Raw genomic sequence first — 13418 nt, forward strand, 5'->3', positions numbered from 1 at the left:
TAGTGTATATACGAACCTTGGAAGCAACTGTGTCGTAGAACAGAAGCATGGCTAGTCTTAAAGCCATAGCACTTCGTCTAAAATCAGTGAAAAATATTCAAAAGATTACTCAGTCAATGAAAATGGTTTCTGCAGCCAAATATGCCCGTGCAGAAAGAGAGCTAAAAGAGGCTCGACCATACGGTGAAGCAGCACAGGCTTTTTATGAAAAGGCAGAGGTTGAAGACTCCGAAGATTTGCCGAAGAGAGTGATGGTTGCTGTAACTTCTGATAGAGGTCTGTCTGGAGCCACTAACGTAAACGTAACTAAAAGAATTAAGCAAGATGTTGCCCTGGAAGATGTAAATACGAAGTTTGTGTGTGTGGGTGATAAAGCAAGAGTTCTTCTTCAGAGTTTGTACAGTAAACACTTTATGCTCGTATGCACAAACGTAGGACGGAAGCCACCTGTTTTTAAAGACGCTTCTAGAATAGCAGAGGAAATACTGGACTATGGATATAATTATGATTCTGGTAGAATTATTTATAATAAGTTCAGGTCCATTATTTCGTATGCGACATCAGAACTTCCAATCTATAGCTTGAATTCAATTATAGCTGCTCCAAAGTTTATTGTTTACGATGATATTGATTCGGTGGTGCTTCAGATGTATATTGAATATTTGCTAGCATCCTTTCTGTTTTATTGTATGAAGGAAGCAACTGTCAGTGAGCACACAGCGCGTATGACAGCCATGGATAATGCTTCAAAGAATGCTGGCGAAATGATTGGCAAGCTTTCGTTAACTTTCAACCGAACAAGACAGGCTATGATCACTCGTGAATTGATTGAAATCATCTCAGGAGCGTCAGCATTGTAAAAATGAAAGACTCAAGATGTGTAAGAATGCTCTAACAGTATCTTTCCGATACCATTATTTGTGTAAGGCAATCTTAATTTGCAGTAATAACACAAAAGAACCGTTAATTGGTAAGGTAAAGCTGATTTTATCTAGTAGGTCTATACCATTGTTAACGCAATTTTGGTCATATTCTGCATTAAGTGTATTCGCATATTATTTTCTAAAAGTACTTTGAATTTAAAGTACGTGTTAATAACATTGGAAGTCATCCGAAAATAACAAGTGCTTAAATTTAAAGAACTTTTTAAAAAAGACAAACTAAATATAGTTTGATAAGTATAAGGAAGACTGCAAGTGTGTTAACTATTTATTGATTTCTCTTTTGTCAGTCACTGAACAATAAATGTTTCACTTCTATAAATTTAATTTTCTCTTTATGTGTCTCCGGTAGAAACCTAAAGGAATATGTGAATCTGTGTTAACTAAGAAAAATAAAAGAATGAATGTTTTATGGTTCTGAACAACTGGATTATGGATTATCTGCTGCAGATGGCGCTCCTAAATACAAAATTTACGGAGAAATGATAATCAAACGAGCAGCATGAGAGTAACAAAAAAGGTAATAAAGGTCATTAGTGTAGGGGATTAATTACTGAGGAAACGAGGTTAAGTTTTGGACTATGTAGTTCGCGTATTGATCAGATGGTATATTTTTGGATTTGGTGAGCCAGAATATTTTGCTTAAATTTTGCGCTTTTTTTTTTTTGCTACAATTTCTATATTGTTCGATGCTTTAGGTTAGGTTAGGATTATTGGGAGGCAGAATTCTGTGCTTAAAATTCGTACTTTCTTTGTATATTTTCTGTTTTTGATGGTTTAGGCTAGGCTAGGTTAGATTAGATTAGGTTACGTATGTTAGTACTTAGTAATTAGACCTACCTACCTTTAGGAAACATCAACTCTCCTTTAAACATGTTTTTTAAACCTGCTGCGTTTCTGCACTGACTAGGCTAGATAGCATTCATGCTTTTCAGTAGTCACCTAGCACAAGTTGGTTTGTCTTGTTAAGTTAATTCGTCTTTTATGCACTGCAGTTTATTTTTTTTATTATATGTGCCCATAATCTAGTTATACACAGCCCTCCAAATGTTAATCTGCACCTATTAATGCAACTCCTTCCTTTTGTGCTAGGAGTTTAATATTTTATGAACTCAAGTATCCCCATGTGCGGCAATTTAGCACAGTAAAGAACAATTTTCCATGAGTTTTGTAATTTTTTATTGCCCAAGAAGAGTCAATATTTTTGATAGACAATATTTGATAGGGAGCTCCGCCCCCAATCTCCTCTCTAAAAGTTCATTATATAATATTGCAGTAGGGTGTTGTTTATACTGCTAATTACAAATAGAAGGTAAGGATTAAATGTTTTCGTTATTTTTAATTGGCTCATAGATTCGAATACTTAACAGTTGGAAGGTAGTAATTTTGTGCAATAATACAATACAGATGGATACTATTTAATGAAGAGCAAAATACCGGTATTGGTGTTAACAGTTAAGAGTAAACGACACAAATAAAAGAGAAGGAATTCTAGATAAGGTATAAAATACAATAGAGGTGTAAGGAATGCCTTCGGGTCTTATCCTAAACGAAGGGAAAATCCCAACCTTCACATTCTCGCGGAAGAAAGCGGACAACGTTTTACGTGGCTAACGTAGGTGGGAACGACTGACTTCCGAGCTAAAGAATCAACCTTTACCAATTGCCTTTTCGGTGGGCGGATGGAGGTCAGGCACCTTCTTGCCTTTAGGAGGGGAAACTGTCCTAAAACGCGGATGAACCACAAGTGGTCAACGGCATGGAAATGTAGAAAGGAAATTGAAATTCCATCACATTATCTTCTTCCCAGGAAGAACGAAAAAGATTAGATATAATGATAGTTTTTTTAGAGGTGAAATAGTCATCTTTCGGATCTCCGGTGGGGAGAATCATCAAAGAAGAAAATAATATTGACTCCGACCTTTGTGACGTCATAGTTCAAAGGTCAATGGCCTTGGCCTGGGGTCAATGACCTAGGGGTACTTAGGACCACCACCTTAAATTTTGGAAATTGCAAATCTAAAAATTGGGTAAGATAGCCTAGATCATAGTATTTATCTCTATTAGTATTGGGGGTCTATCTGGTTCCCTTTCATGGGCAAAAATTGCCAAAAAGTTAAATTTCGTTTTTTTTTTTACCTAATTTATCCCCTTTGATGAGATGTTTTTCCTTATATAGTTATATGGACGTATAATGGGGTCGATTTCCTTTGATAAGAAATGGGTATTTGGTGCACCCCTTTAAAAATTTGAGAGGGGTACCTTGACCCACCCCTTCAATTTTGGAAATTGTCAAAATTAAACATTTGGTATAATAGTATAGAACATTAGTATATATCACTATAAATTTGGGTGGTCCACCTCGTTCCCTTTTAGGGGTACAAAATTGCCAAAATATAAACGTAAGCAATACGTTGTACCATGTCTTTGGTTTTTGGCACATTTTATCACCTTGGATGAGGTCCTATTACCTTATATTGTTATATGGTCATGTATGGAGGTCCATTCCCTATCATAAGATATAGGTACATTGGTGCACCCCTTTAAATTTTTGGGAGGGGTATCTTGGCCCACCCCTTAAATCCTCCAATTTAAACATTCGGTTTTATAGTGCAGGACCTCAATATGTATAATGATAAATTTGGATGGCTCACCTTCTTCCCTTTCATGGGCAAAAGATTGTTGAAAATTAGTATGACCACGTGTTTGGTTTTCACTTAAGGTATCCCCTTATAGGGGTCAATTATCTTACATAAGACATAGGTATATTAGCGCACCCTTTTTAAAATTTGGGATATTGTTGATACAATGTATTTTGCACTTCTTGCACTAGTTTGTCTTTAGCGTATAATTTTAATTCCAACTGAAGTCTTTTAAGGTCTATTGCAATGTCAGTTGGTGGAAACTCAATGTCCATTTGATCACAAATAAACTGTTTATCAATACAGGCATGCACCCACGAACGATGTTGACAACCATCACATCTAGATACATGTACAATATGCATGACACATTTCTCAAAATAGTACTTTTTCAGGAATATACTTGTTTTGTTGCACACTTCCATTTCATGTTTAACACACTGGAATACATTGATGAATTTGTTCCATTCCGTTTGCGTTAGATACACCATGTTGCGGGCTTCATGGAATGTACTCTTTATGCGTAACGGCACCATCTTCTCGAGGACTGTACGCAGCACCACTTCATGATTTGAGCCTAATGATTTGACTGTGGTCACATTTAGCTCATCATGAAAATAATCATTCATTTGGTCGAATCGGGAACATAATATTTGACATTCTTGAAAGTTCAGTTTTACACCAAATTGTTCTGCTTTGCCCAATAGAATCACAGGTTCAAACGTTGTAGCACAGATACCAATCATGACATGTTTTGTTTATCGGATAATAGCTTGCGAAGAGGAATTCTTTATCGTTAGAAGTACACATCTTTCCTGCTGAAACGCACTTGTTCGAATGATTTCATGGGCTGACACGGTATTTGCTGATTTCATAGAGTTATTGCTGACGTCATTGGAAAGAAATGTGTTAACCAAACCAAATTCATAGATCACATTCTGTGATTAAAGATTTTAGCATACAGCTACGGCTGACGTCGAATGTACTGACGTTTAAATTCATGATTTCATCATAATTGCTGACGAAACCAAATTCACAGATCCGGCTGTGTACTCCATTCAAATTGATGACTTCGTCCAACGAGTTTTTTATAGCATAAAGATACAGATCCAGTGTTTAAGAAACGTAATAGTTCTTGTTTTGAAGCTTCCATGGGTAAATATCTTGCTGGTAAAATAATATCCTTATCATTTTCAAGCTTCACTACGATTCTTAATCTCAACTTTGTAGGGTTCATTTGGCTAGCTAAGATTCTATAAGGTGTATTCGGTTGTAAATTGGTAAATGATTTCATCACATCACGTGAGTTTAGAAACTGCAGACAAGTAGCCATGATGACGTTATGAAGAATACTATCTCGAACGATGATGCAAAACTGATGACGTTGCATTACCATGTTCTGACGTGTACTATTGCATCATGGTAAACAATATTGCCTGATGGTTTTGTTCTAAACAGTTACGTTTCTTTACCAATGAGTGCACAAACTTAAAAATTTGACACCAAAATTTTCCAAACAAAAATTTCAAACAAAAAATTTTCAAACAAAAATTTTTAAACATAAATTCGAACAAAATTTTTTAAACTAAAAATTTCGAAGTGAAAAATTTCAAACAAAAAATTTTTTAAACAAAATTTTGAAACGAAAAAGTTTTAAAGAAAAACATTTCCAAACAAAATTTTCAAATAAAAAAGTTTTGAAACGAAAAAAATTATCAAAAAATTTTGAAACAAAAAAATTTCAAACAAATAATTTTACGTTTCACGGTTAACCGTCAAACTTTATCCGGTTTTTAACTATTCGATTAACAAATGAGCGGTTTTGTTTATATTTATCAGTGAGTGCAAAATTTTGAACGAAAATGTTCAAACGAAGATTTTTAAACAGTAATCGATAAATGTTAAACAAAACTTAAAAACTTAATGCAGCAAAGATTTGAAAATCATCAACCAATCAGATTGCTTGAAAGATAGTGATCACCCAATCAGATTGCACGAAAGATAGTGATCATCAAATCTAATTGCATCAACAATAACTTTGCCAGTGTCATATTACAACACCTTGAGACTAAATTTCAGTGTTGTAGCATGTATTGCGTTTAGACTATGATTCATAATATTCCATAAGGTTAGCTATCAGATTTCTAAAGCTCAAGGGCAAATCAACCACCACCAATGATCTTAGACTATGAGCTGTGACTAAAGTTCAAAGTATTGTTTCAAATTTCGCGCCTTATGTTAAAATTCTGTTTATCACAATTCCCAAATTTAAAGAATACTTCTCTCGATATACCTGTCTTAAAATTAACCATATCGTTATATGTTCAATAAGGTCAATAATGTCCGTCAATTGTTTACCTTAGCAGAACCAACTGTTTTCTAGAAGTGTGTACTCAAACTTAAGAAGTACCACAACAAAGGAAATGAATCCCTGTACACGACCTCATCAAGGTCAATCCCGTGGTACATGATATTGCTTACGTTTATATTTTGTCCATAGGAGGGAATAATCAAAACTAATGACGTAATTTTATTTTGACAATTCCCAAATTATCCTACAAAATTTCAATGTACCAATGTCATGGACTCCTAATCCCATCATAGGTCAATAACTGACCCCGTGATCATACTAATACTTGACAATGTTTTACCCAAATAATTAGATACCACCCAATTCTATTAATAAGAACAACTACCCATTATTAATTTAACAATAAGAAATGTACCCCTCCCAAAATTTAAGGTTGGTACACAAATACAATTGTGTCTTATGAAAAAAGTAATAAATCAAGTACTCATTCAATGATAAAGCCGTATCAAAGAAGATAAAATAGGTCAATTACCTTCGAAATTTGAATATTTGGCCGTAAGAGGGACACCAACATTTTCCAAAGGATCCTAGAAAACGTTTACCGAATTTTGTTATTTGATAATTCCCAAATTTAAGGAATGGCTCTATGTACTCCAACAAAATTTAAAAGGGAACATAAAAATATAAAGATAATAAATCTCTGTACATACCCATATAACGTGCTAAATCCTTATGAAAGGGAATATATTGAGTCAATAATCGAACATGTGGTCATACTAATTTCTGGTAATTTTTACCCGTGAAAGGGAACGAGATTTATAAGAACATATATTATTATACCAAATTGCGTAATTTCCTAACTTTAAGGGTGATCCAATGTACCTCTACCAAATTTTAAGATGAAAGCATCGATGTTCTCATGCCTTATAGAAGAAAATAAACCCCTGAACACATTCATATGTTCATATAAGATAATAAAACCGCATCAAAGGGGGTCAGTAATAGGGATGCGCTCGAGTCGAGACATGTCTCGAATCTCGACTCGAATTCGAGTCGAGACACACTTTGTAAAATTCGAGACGAGTCGAGACAAACGTATTTCTCGACTCGAATTTTCGAGTCGAGACACGAGTCGAGTCGAGACGGCTCTTAAAAATCTCGACTCGACTCGAATGTCTCGAAAATCTTTCTATAATTTTTAATATTATTTTGAAGAAAGTATTCACTCAGAAACAGCCTTGAAACCAATGCCAGCTTTTATTCCTTTAGAAAGGTACAGAACGCATAAAATTAATAGTTAATCTTTAAAGATCAAGATTTAATTTTCAGCTCAATTCAGTTAATTAGAACTAATAGTTAATGTCGTTGTATTTGGTTGTACTGTAAATATAATGATAATAATAATAATAATTGATTATCTAGTTTGTATAAAACTATTATCCGTAGTCTAAATCTAGTTTGTATAAAACTATTGCGATAGAGTGAACTGCATAAATTCTCTGAATGAGCAGTTGGTAGTCTATAGTAATTTAGCATAGTTATAATTATTGTGTTTTCGTTCCCATGAACGCAATAGGGTTACGTAACTTCTGGATTATTCGGTTGCCCAACTATTCTCAGGCTTTAATATGTTGCAGCATATCACGAGCTACGGATAATATATAATGTAACATTTGTTGTACATCACATATTATGATACGAGACTATTTTACATAGTATATCTTATCTAATATAAATAAAATAAAGAGTTTGTTTGTGTGTTTGTCTGTCTGTCTGTGCGACCTGGGGACCAGACGAGTGGACCGAGAGTTCCCAAAATTTGGTCACGGGTACCTTAGTCCAGGCCCCAGATCAAGACGAAGCGTTTTTTTTTAAATTTCGAACCAGGGGAGTCTCGGGGGGGGGACGTTTACTGGGACCGACCTGGGGACCAGACAAGTTGACCGAGAGTTACCAAATTTTGGTCACGGATACCTTGGTCCAGGTCCCAGTCTAAGGCGAAGCGTTTTTGTCAAAATTGGAACCAGGGATTCTCAGGGGGCGTTTAGCGAGACATGTAGTAAAAGTAATTCAAATTGATCGACATTAGTGTCAAATCCATAGTTTTCACGGTCGCTGAGATCAATGGTGACACTTCCATCAGCGATGACTTTCAAATTCAGCTACTACTGTATGCGGGCCGGGTGTCAGCGGGTGAGGAAAACCGAGACATGTATAAATAGCCCATATTGATTGATACTAGTGTCAAATCCTTAGTTTTCGCGGTCACTGAAATGAATGGTGATACTTACACAGGTGTTGACTTCCAAATACAGCCCCCATGCGAAGAATGGGTATATTAAGCTAGTATTACAATAAATGGACTGCTTGGATGCCAAGAACTAGTACAGATAAGTACCATCCACTTCTATGAATAGGTATTTTTTAAAAGGATTTTTGTAAACACTAAGTTATAAAACAATGAACTACATACAGTAGTTATGGTTTTGGTTCCCAACATAAAAGAAATATGGATTGTTCATGAGATATTGAACTTCAACTTTCACTCCTGGAAAATTTCAATTTTGGAGTTAGGCCACTTGGCATCAAAGCAGTTCACTGTAAGATAAATACATTCCGCACATTAGTAACATAGTTGTTCAGGGGCCTTCGATTTCCATCCTCTCAGATGAAAGCTGAATGATTGCTTGATACATGCTGACTATATAGGAGAAATAGTGTATTAAGTTTTCGAGCTTTGGTGCGTATCCGTATTTACACTCTGATATAACTTTAAGTTCACACTTGAATCGAGCTAATTGTTTAATGCATTTCGAAAGCTTTTGTTTTATGCAGCTCATTAAGGAAAATCTATTTCATAATCGTAACATTTATGTACTAAGAAACTATGAACGTAAAGTGGACTCGACCTAGCCCCGTGGCCGCTGTGACTCAGTGGCACAGCTCTCACCCTTGGTGTGTGAGGACTCTGATTCTGTGTGTGTGTGTGTGTGAATTCCGCGGCTAGTGTGTGCGTACAGAGTCGGAAGCGGTATGTATTGTTTATACTACTTACAACGTTACCCCCCACATAAAATATAAATTCACCCTTTCTCCCTTCTCTTTTTCGAATACAATGAACCGACTCTTTTGCTGAAGAACGATGCTAAAAGAAAATTGAAACATCTGTGTCTAAACTTTCTTTGAAGCGCAGTCTTTTGTATTTGTAAGGTTTTGCGAGTGTTTTCGAGATAGCCAAATTTTTACCATGGACTCCTGCTGCGAACTGACCGTGAGTAAACACCCGATCTCGCTGTGCTCAATTTCTCTCGCACACGTGAAATGGGTTTGTTGTTTCCAAAACAAATAGGAAGTTACCTTGTGCTTTTTCATTTCTGCACGCAAACAGGTACCATTGTTGTTTTAATGATCAGAAGAAATATCAAAACCATCCGATATATATGATACAAAACAGCTAACAGAGGGAGGCAAAGATAAAAGTAGGCCTATACCAAGTTTTCCGCGTGGTACCATTATGGAGAATAAATATTTGATAAAGTCACGTAGATGCGCTTAAACCTATTCCATCTGTCCTTATAATTTTTCTGGTATCATCAATTTCTCAGGAGAATACGTACAACATATGTCCAAATTCCATATATACTCTTTCTAAACTAATGAGTAAACTCATTAAGAACACCAACTGATATCAATAAACAGGAAAGAAAACAATACTTTATACTTCTATCATTTGGTACACATCTCTTTGAAGCACAGCTTGTTTCTTTTTGAAATAGCTCCTTCGTGTCACAGCTGTGGTTAGTTTTGTTTTGTGTTAGGATGAAAGAGAGAAATGCAACATTTGCTTCGAGGTGAAGTTATATATATTATTAAGATGAGCGGTGATAAGCGAGGTTTAACAAAGAGTGCCTTTCGAATGCACAATTTAACGGGTAGTTGCAGTCCGTGTTGAGAATCGAACCAAAGCTATGTAAGACATGTTAATATTGAGCTCTTTTGTGGTAAAAGTGAACTTCAGAAACACACAAAAGACTTGAAACATCAAGCTAATGTAAAGCAATTGAAAAATAGCCTACCTATCGCTGCATCTTTTCTGTGGCTAGAAACATGCAGTGTGTAGCAACAAGAATCGTGTTAAGGACTTTTTTTTCGAACATAACATTCCCTTCCACACCATAAAAGACAATATAATGTTTGTTAAAAGAAAGTGCACATAATATTTTTAAATTTTGTTTGTGATCCTATCATGCATAATTATAAATAATGCCTTTCATACTACGAGAATGAGTTCAACTATACGTCATGGCCCCTCTAAAGCGGGGCCGCGGTGGCTCAGTGGTAGATCGTTCACCTCTGGTGCTTGGGGACCCTGGTTCGATCCCAGCTCGTACCAAGTGAACTTTGTGGTGAACAAACACCGTGTGCGTGGGTTTCCTCGGGGTTCTTCCGTTCCTCCCACTTTCTTCATTCCACGATTTCACTAATTTCTCATCATCACCCCTCTCCTTTAGCCTAACCGGCATAACCGTGGGACGTAAAACTCAAAGATTTCACTTCATTTTTTCCCTCGAAAGCGATATCTTTCAAAATTATTTATTGTTAGATATTGTAAATTTACGGTATCTATTTTAGTGGACGGGAAATTTTGCATCTAATCGGATAATTTCGTGGCTTCTAACAGGAATTCGCAGTTACGAAATTTGCATCACTGTCTTTTGAAAGGATGCCTAGAAAAAATACTACTAGAAAATAACTGAAAACACAAAATGGATTTGATAGCCAAATTTACGTCATCTTGGTGTGTCATCATTTTTCTTTAAATATTTGTATTTAGTATTAGATTAGAGTTTAGTGTCCCTTTCAGCATCAAGGCTATATGAGACGTGAACTTACAAATTAACGTGGGTTCAGAACCACAGGAGTTCCCATCGGAAATCGAACCTAGGTCTCCCGCACCAAAGACGCGTACGCTAATCATATGGACAAGGGTGTTCGATATTTATTAATGTGTACATAAAGTTGTGAAATTGCGCTTGTATAATGGAATGCAATTCCTTCTACTGACATAAACCTTCACAATACTTAGCTGGACAAAGTATCTTTAAAAAGAAAATGTCACTTTTTATGTTTCAGTTCCTGGTTCGACTGAAGGATGGAACAAATTGCAATGAGCGTTTTTGGATCCTACTTTGTGTAGTTGATTCATCATAAACTTGGTATTTGATACGGATATGAACTATTACACTTATTTGGTGTTTATTTCTAAATAATAAGTCCTAATACAATTTCATAAAGTTGTAATTCTTCTTTAGTTTGTATCACTTAACACAATGACAAATCCAAAAGGTGTGTTGTATCGGTGCAGTACCAGTTTTTCACGTTTTTCAAAATGTTCCAAAACCCAAAGAATAATCTTTAATTTCTGATATTTTAGTCGTCACAAATTACAATTTTATAATGTAGTCAATGTTTATAATTACTGGGCAGTTGGGCGTTTAAACTAATGACATCATAATAAAGTCAAAACCCTAATTTTGAGTTGAATTGATTCTGATTTTAACGTCCCGTTCAGCAGCGAAGCTATGTGAGACGTGGACCTACTGATTAACGTGGAATCCGAACCTCATGAACTCCCACCGGGAATCAAGCCCAGGTTTCCCACGCCAAAGGCAAGTATGCTAACCGTTAGCCACGAAGGAGCTCCACCATAATTTTAGTGGGCGATGAGAAATATCTCGCCAGTGCTTTTACAATAAATAAAATTTTATAAGTATTAAAGAATAGTGGTAAGAGATTTTATAATAGCTCTTTTATTTATGAGATATGAGTATTTTGAAAAAAAAACTAAAGAATAGGTTGGCGGAACCACAAAAGACTCGTAAAATAAACTTTCTTATAAATACATACGCACCTTACTCACCTTTTATAATTGCTATGCTTACGTTCTCCATAAAAACAGAAATTCTCTTTTAGTGATACTTTACACAAGATCATGAAGTGGGTTCAAATTTAATTATAGAAAAAATACAATACAATAATCCACAAATATTGCCTCAAGTGAGTTTAAAGATTTCTAAACACTAGTGCGAAACCGGGCTCTGCCGTTGCGATCGATTTACAGGTCTTGAGACCAAAGTAAGAAGGGTCTTACGCACACAGTAAGTAAAAACAATTAATATGCCGGTAACTTTCCCCCAAATGGGTGTATCTTAAAACTAATCTCACCATTATTTTTCTAATTAAATTCTAGCCCGAAATTATGTATCATATTACCCTATTCCCATTTTGAAAACTTGACCTTAATTCAAAATGGCGGATTTCAAGATGGCTGCCATCAAGGTCATATCTACCATACGACTTCCCCCAGGACTTATATGTATCCACATGGTTTTTCTTCACTTTTCTTCATTAACGCTCCGTTTACAAAGGGTAGTAAGGAACTTCTGTGGTAATCTCTAATAACCACATCACAACTCTTAAAAGTTATTAAAAAAAATAGAAAACATGCACCATGGCAAAAATTTGTCATCACAAGTAATGATGCATACATGTCTTCTATCAGGAAAAAAAGTTTCATTGAAATTGGAGCCGGACATTTGAGTGATGTCCCTTGTGGGATGCGATTGAACGTGACGTCAGAACACATCGCCCCCCTTCCCGGAATTTACGGGAATTAGGTGACTGAGTGAGCACATGTGGTGCCAGCTCTCTCCAGCGACCTATCAAGGATCATTGCGTGTATGCCAAGACGTGTCGCCGTTTTTATCCATGCCAAAAGTCGACATACTGACAATTAGGTAGGTAGTCATGATGGTCTGGCTGATGTGTGCGTATATTTTAACTCGTACATTTTGTCTCGACTCGAATTCGAGTCGAGTCGAGACAGAGACTGTCGAGTCGAGAAAGAAACATATTTTCGAGTCGAGACACGAGTCGAGACAACATTTTCTCGAGACGAGTCGAGACAGGCTTAAATCTCGACTCGACTCGACTCGAATGCATCCCTAGTCAGTAACCTCCGAAATTTGAATTTTTAACATTTTTTATCCATAAAAGTGAACAAAAATGGACCACCCAAATTTATACTAATACATATTAAGGTCCTATAGTACTATATTAAATGTTTACATTTGGCAATTTCCAAAATTTAAGGTGGCCTTCAAATTTTTCAACGGATGCACCAATGTTTCTATATCTTAAAAAATAGAATAGACCCCTGTACATGCCCTAACCTCCGAAATTTGATTTTTGGTAGTTCTTTACCCATGAAAGGGAACGTGATGGATCACGCAAATTTATAATGATTCATATTGATGTCCTATACTATAATACAAAATGCTTATATTAAATAATTTCTAAAATTTAAGTGGTGGGCCAAGGTACCCCTCCCAAATTTTAAAAAGGATGCACTAATATATCTATGTCTTATGTAAGATAATTGATCTCTATACATACCCATATAATCATATAAGATAATAGGATCTCATCAAAGGGGATAACTTAGGTCAAAACCAAACACGTGGT

At 35.8% G+C, this 13418-nt stretch overlaps 1 pseudogene; it reads left to right on the forward strand.

The window, feature by feature from the left end:
* On the forward strand, positions 1 to 1263 carry LOC145662446 (ATP synthase subunit gamma, mitochondrial pseudogene; annotated as a pseudogene).
* The last annotated feature ends 12155 nt before the right edge of the window (positions 1264 to 13418 follow it).

Source organism: Thermobia domestica, chromosome 10 (assembly GCF_964235325.1).
Source record: "Thermobia domestica chromosome 10, izTheDome1.hap1.1, whole genome shotgun sequence".
Classification (NCBI taxonomy): domain Eukaryota; kingdom Metazoa; phylum Arthropoda; class Insecta; order Zygentoma; family Lepismatidae; genus Thermobia; species Thermobia domestica.